Here is a 6,409-nt window from a genome sequence, read left to right as displayed (position 1 = left end):
TTTTGTATCTCAAAACCCACCAAGTTGTATATAATTGAATTAGCTTTCCAATGATACCAATTTTGCCTTAATATGATACCCGAGCGAAAAGTTATGACCATGCTAAGGTCGTGTGTCGCATGGTAATCACAAATAACCACTGGATGAGGTGTGCTATTGGTGTGTGCCGCACAACCTCAGGTGTGTTATTGGTGTACGCCATGTAACAAAAGGAAAGTGCCAAAAGTTGCTCTGTTTTGACTTATATTAAGGGCGTTGAAGGCTTTTCACACCCCTAAACCATTTCTAATCCTTTTTAATCAAATTAAGGGGCTTTAAAGCATGTTATTTCCCACTTTTCATGAGATTAACTTAAGTAAACCCTTCCCCTCTTCCCAAGAACGAAATTCAAGTTTCTTTCCTTAAGAACTCAAGGATTCAAGTTCCAATTTCATGTTTTCCTTCAAGAGTTCATCCAATTGAGGTATGTGGGGTATTCATCAATGGGTTCCTTACACTCATTGAGCCCCAAAACCCTCTTTTTGATTCAAGTATGAATTTTACTCTAATTATGATCAACTTCCATGTATATTATCCATGTTTTCTTATTAGTTTTACATTCAAGCCATGCTAATAGTTCTATCCTATGAGAATCATGTTCCTACATACTTGAAGTTCCAAAATCCTAGGTCATGTTTAGTTGGCATCATGTCAAATACTCGAGTTATGCTTTAAATTGTATAAATATGATATTTTCCCATGGTTAACTTATTCCCATGTTTACTTTAATAAAATTTATCAGACTATTGAAATATCTCATGTTTGGGTCTTTGAATTATGATTTTACATCACTGTTTTTAAGTGTTGTTATTGACATTTTGTAATTATTCAGTGCTGGCGGGTTATGAACACCAGATGCCTACATGTTTACTTATATTTCAAACCTATCATGTAATGAGTCAGTCAACTCATGATTTTATTGTTAAACTCAGTTTGTTATGATCATGTTGAGCACTATCAGTTTACATGTTTATAATTACTTTAGAATCTGTATGCACTATTGTTTTTAAAATACCATGACTTTAGCTTATCATTATTAGTGCATGCATCGGTTAGTATTTCAGTGTATTTTAGTTGGGAGTATGATTTAACAACGAGTGGGAACTATGGTTGTCTACCTGATCCGGGGTCTACGCTATTTTATGTGATCCTATACGTGGTTGTTCATTTTGGTTTTGACCACGAGTGCATTTCCAATCCCTTTTCTATGTCTACCCCGATGGGTGATTCTGTTATGTCTAGAAGTGTCTATAAGGGTTGTATGGTATCTATATATGGTTAGGGTTGGATATATTAGACATTGATGTCACATTGGGAATAGATTGACTTTACTCATGCTATGCTTCTCTTAACGGTCGAACCTGGAGGGTCAGTTTACAATTCCCGAATGAGCCTATGGTCGAGTAGGAAGGTAGTTCTCTAATACCTAAGGGAAGTTTCATTCCATATTTTAGAACCTAGAAATTGATTACTCAGGGGTGTCTTTACCAACTAGTTTAAGCTACGGATTCTACTTTTGAGGGTCCCTCTTTGCATTCTATTCCTACGATTAGTGAGTTCCCTGGAGTGTTCCCTGATGATCTCCTGGTATTCCTCTTGATAGGGAAATAGACTTTGGGATTGATCTAATCCAGATACCTATCCTATCTATATCCTTCCCTATGGGATGGCTCTGGTTGGGTTAAATAACTTAAGAAACAGTTGAAAGATCTTCTTAAAGGGTTTATCTGTCCCAGGGTGTCTCCGTAGGATGCATATGTGCTTTTGTGTATGATGAAGATAGGTTCCTCTAGATGTGCATGGACTATCGGTAGTTGAATAAGGTCATTGTTAAAAAGAATATTGTAACATTCCGTATTTTGCTTGTACTTGTTCTAATTATATGTAACTTGGTATAGCCTTATGGTATAGGTAACAAATGAAATTTGTTATGCAAGTATTAATGGTGTAGATGGAATTATAGATGCTGCCCGTAAGTTTTAATGTGAGGCAACCAATTTACGTCAACACAACTATCTAAACTTAGGATCGTAAGCTAGTATTTGAATATAAAGTTTGAAGTGACCAAGTGTATACAAGTTTTAAATTAGATTAAAGGGATTAAGAACTGAAAATGGAGTAATTTGTTGAGGTGCTTGCTTGACTTAATTAAGCTAGTTGGTGAGTCACCTACTTGGGTTATATGAGCCAAGTTAATGGTCTAAGTCCATGGATCAGATTTGGGCCTTTATTAGTATACTTATTTGGGCCCAAATTAAGTAAAAGAAGAAGGAAAATGGAGAAAAGTCCCAATGCTCAAATCCAGCAAGGCCCAATTTAATTGAGCGCCAACTAAGAATTAAGTAAGTAGGTGCATCACCTACTTTGAAATTTTGAGCAGCTTGAACCCTTAAGTAGGTGCATCACCTACTTGGACCAATTAACAAAATTTAAGGTCCAAAATGCAACTAAGTGGATGGACAAAAATAAGGCCTTTATAGACAAAGTTTCTGGTCATTTTCCCTCATTCTTAAGTAACAAATAAAGGTTATACTTCACGAATTCTTTCTACTTTCTTTAAAGCAACTAGGAGCAGCCCTATATTTCCTTTTAGGGTTCATGGAGATACCGCAACCTTTGCATGCCAAGGTAAGTGAAAACACTTATGGTTTAGCTTAATTATCTCATGGAAGATTAGGAAAACATGCTATAAGTGCTTAATTATTAATTCATGGCCGAATATAGAACAAGCTACTTGCTTACTTTTTCTCTTTGTTATTAAGAGATCTCTTTTCTTCATTGGTTTAAAGTGTGAAGGAAAGTGAAAGTTGAAGTTCTCGAGAAGTTTAATTTAAAGGATGATTTACAGAATTGAGGTAAGGTGACTGCTCCATTTTGTTCTCCTTGTATATGAATTTGAGAGAGAATCATGGACGTGTTGCTATTGAGAACTCAAGAGATGATGAGTTCAATAATTAATTGCTACAATAAAAGGAATTCGGGGCTGTTTTATATGTATATGTTATCGGCTGCCAAGTTGATATTGGAGAAAGGTGTGACTATTTCTAATTGAAATATAGAAAAAAGGTGTGGCAGTACACCACCAAACTAATTATTGCATATGTTTACTGCCCAATCTGTTTTGCTTATTTTTTAAAGGGTGTAATGAAGATGAGGTTGTTTCGGTGAATCTTATAAGAACATGTATGGTATATGGGTATAATTAGAGGAGAAAAGGGTTAAAATAACACCCTTGATTAATAGATTAAGGGCTTATTGCCCGATTACTGTTTTGGTGAAGTTAAGAAGCCCAAATGTGTTGGTTGGTTTCTAATACTACGTTACTATATATTCTATTATAGATAAGTTATCTAACAGGAAGGAAGTCAAGGTGGGTTAGTATCAGAGTGGTATTACTAGGTATGTAAGGCATACTCTAGTTTGCACTCTTTGGCATGAAATCTGACATTTGTTCCATCAAGTAAGCTTCCCAGGTTATCCTATAGCAAGTGATACATAATGGCAGTGTATTATATCCCATGTAGCTAATAACCTTGTTCCCACTCTCTAACGTATTAAAATACTTCAATACATGTTTATTATTAAACCTGTATGCCTATTTTCACTAGAAAATTTCAGGAGTTCTCCGTTTACTCAAATAAGACCCATGTGTTATTTTTAGCTTCTAAACACTTCATTTGTGTGCCAACAGCTCCCTACCTCTTTGATGTTGCATTAAGTACCCATTTACATGTCTCTTATTGGTAGATTATTATTTCAAGGTACCATAAGGTTATGACCACAAAAGTAACAATCTCAAAGGTTAAATAAACTAAGTAACACAATCTTTAAAATGAGTGGCAGCTCAAGGGCATAAGCCTAGCATAGACCGATCTCAATACCTTTATATGTGGGTGGCAGCTCAGGGGAAAAAGCCTTGCATAGGCCGATCCCGATGTTCGTATATGGGTGGCAGCTTAGCTGGTTATTTGCATTACATGGTTTACAAAGATTTTGAAGTAAGAAATGTAAAAGTGAAGAAAAAAATGTAATGTACATAGTCCCACAAGTATATATAAAGGTGTTCTACTAGTACTACTTATACACTTGTATCTGATTTCTATTGAGCTCTTGTATCATGTGTTGTCATCTTCAGCCTTACATATTTAGTACATATTTTCATATTGACGTCTCTCATGGGGGACCTGTATTTCATGCTGCAGGCACATGTGCTTCAGCTAATACACCTCGCTAGCAGGATCATAGGCTATTCAGTGACTATTGTTGAGCTCCAGGTTAATTCGGGGCTTTCCGAGTCTGTTCCATATATTTTGGTATTGTGCTATAGTCAAGAGTAGGGTGGGGGTTTGTCCCGATCCTAACTATGTCTATATATCTTTTAGAGGCTTTGTAGACTAATGTAAAGTGAAACATGATAGTGTCTTGTCTTTTAGATGTTGTGGCCCCAACGGTCAAGTCTTGTATAGATAGTTTTATGCTTGCCTACGTAGTTATTCTCATCAATGCATTATATCATATTTGTCAGAACCTTTGGTTGTCATAGTTAAAGGCATGATAAGTACAAGGTTATGGATTGGTTCTCCCAGGCCTTCATGTCTACGGGTTCCTATCTGCCCCAATAGGTTTTGAGGTGTGACAAAAGTGGTATCATAGCAGGCCGTCCTAGGAAGTCTACAAAGCCGTGTATACGTAGAGTCTTTTTTATGGTTGTGTTGTGCAGCACAGTTATAAACAAGAGGCTATTGGACATTTAGGGTTGTCTTATTTCCTTCACATCTTAGATCGTGCAATAGAGCCCAAGTCATAGGTAGAGTCATATTTAACCATTAGATTTTTTTTCTCATTAATGTAAAGATGCCTGTTACATGAAGGAGTAAGAATACTGGTAAGCAAGTAGATGTGGCTGCCGGAGAAGGGACTAACAAGTCACTACCTAGACAAGCTAATCAAAGTGAGGCTTAAGCTGAGTTTGGATCACAAACCTCTTCTACTCCTCCATCTCCAGAAGAGCTAAAAAGGGGAAGAACAACATCCTCAGAACCACCTATTAATGCTACTAACCAAGATTTAAGGAATGCGGTGCAATTGTTGGATTATATACTTACTAGACAAGCTCAAGGACAATTAATTCCAACCAAAGGCTCTAGTGTTGTAGATAGGTCAACTAGCATACGGACGCATGATTTTCTTAAATTGGATCCTCCCACATTCACCAGATCAGATATTAATGAAGAGCCACAAGACTTTATTGATCAAATCCAAAGGGCTCTAGATGTCATGCATGTATCGTATAAGGAGACAGTTGAGCTAGCAGTATATAGATTCAAAGGGGAGGCTATATTCTGGTATGAAGACTAGAAATGATCTAGGGGTATTGATGCACCTTTAGCTACTTGGAAAGAGCTCAAAGAGGCATTTCTTGATAATTACCTTTCATTTGAGATTTGAGAGGCCTGTGTGGATCAGTTCCTAAATCTTTGCCAAGAGAATATAAGAGTGAGGGAGTACATCCTCCAGTTTAACTCTTTGGCTAGGTTTACTTCTAATGTAGTAGTGTAACGCCCAGGAAAATAGGTCTCGGAACATCACACAGTGCTTGAGGCTACGAGTAGCCCCAAGCTAACCCTTTGAGCCATTTTCATTCAGTTCAACACAAATCAATGGGGTTTCCATAAATAACCCTCAAATATCAACAGAGTAATCATCATCCAAGAATAAAAGAATTTCAGAAAGATAACAAAATACGACCTATTAGTCAACTCCCAACATCTATACTAGTTTGACAAGGCCTCTAAGAAAATCAATAAAATCAGTGAGCCATTGAGACATGCCCCAACTGACTCATACTCAGTTATCAAATGTAAACGATTCCGTGAAACCAACATCAGAATCACGTCATCAGAACATGAGGATTCACCACAACAGAGGATGTAGAACAGCGTGCCTGAAGAATCACTGTCGAACCTAGAACTGAGCACCTAAACCTACATTCTGAGAAAATGCAGCCCACATCCAAAGATATGGGTCAGTACCATGGAAAAGAACCGAGTATATGGGGGTGTATGCAGTTGTATAAACATCATCATCATAAATATTTATAAGAAATATGTAGGATGTATGAAAGATTCACATAGCTCGAAGAAAATCATCATAATCATGAGAGGATGAAATAAGTACAATAACATATGTGGGTCATCATATAATTTGTCAATCACTCTCAGTTCATCAAGAATATCAATTCTCATAATGTAAATATTAGTTAAATCTTTCGAAAGAATAACTTTCACAATTCCACTTTCAAATCACTTCACCATTCACCATAGACACAAGGAAACACACACACACTGGGAGATCCTATAACTGACAAAAA

The sequence above is a fragment of the Capsicum annuum genome, unplaced genomic scaffold (genome assembly GCF_002878395.1).
Source record: "Capsicum annuum cultivar UCD-10X-F1 unplaced genomic scaffold, UCD10Xv1.1 ctg76679, whole genome shotgun sequence".
Taxonomy (NCBI): domain Eukaryota; kingdom Viridiplantae; phylum Streptophyta; class Magnoliopsida; order Solanales; family Solanaceae; genus Capsicum; species Capsicum annuum.
Note: the sequence above shows the minus strand (reverse complement) of the source record.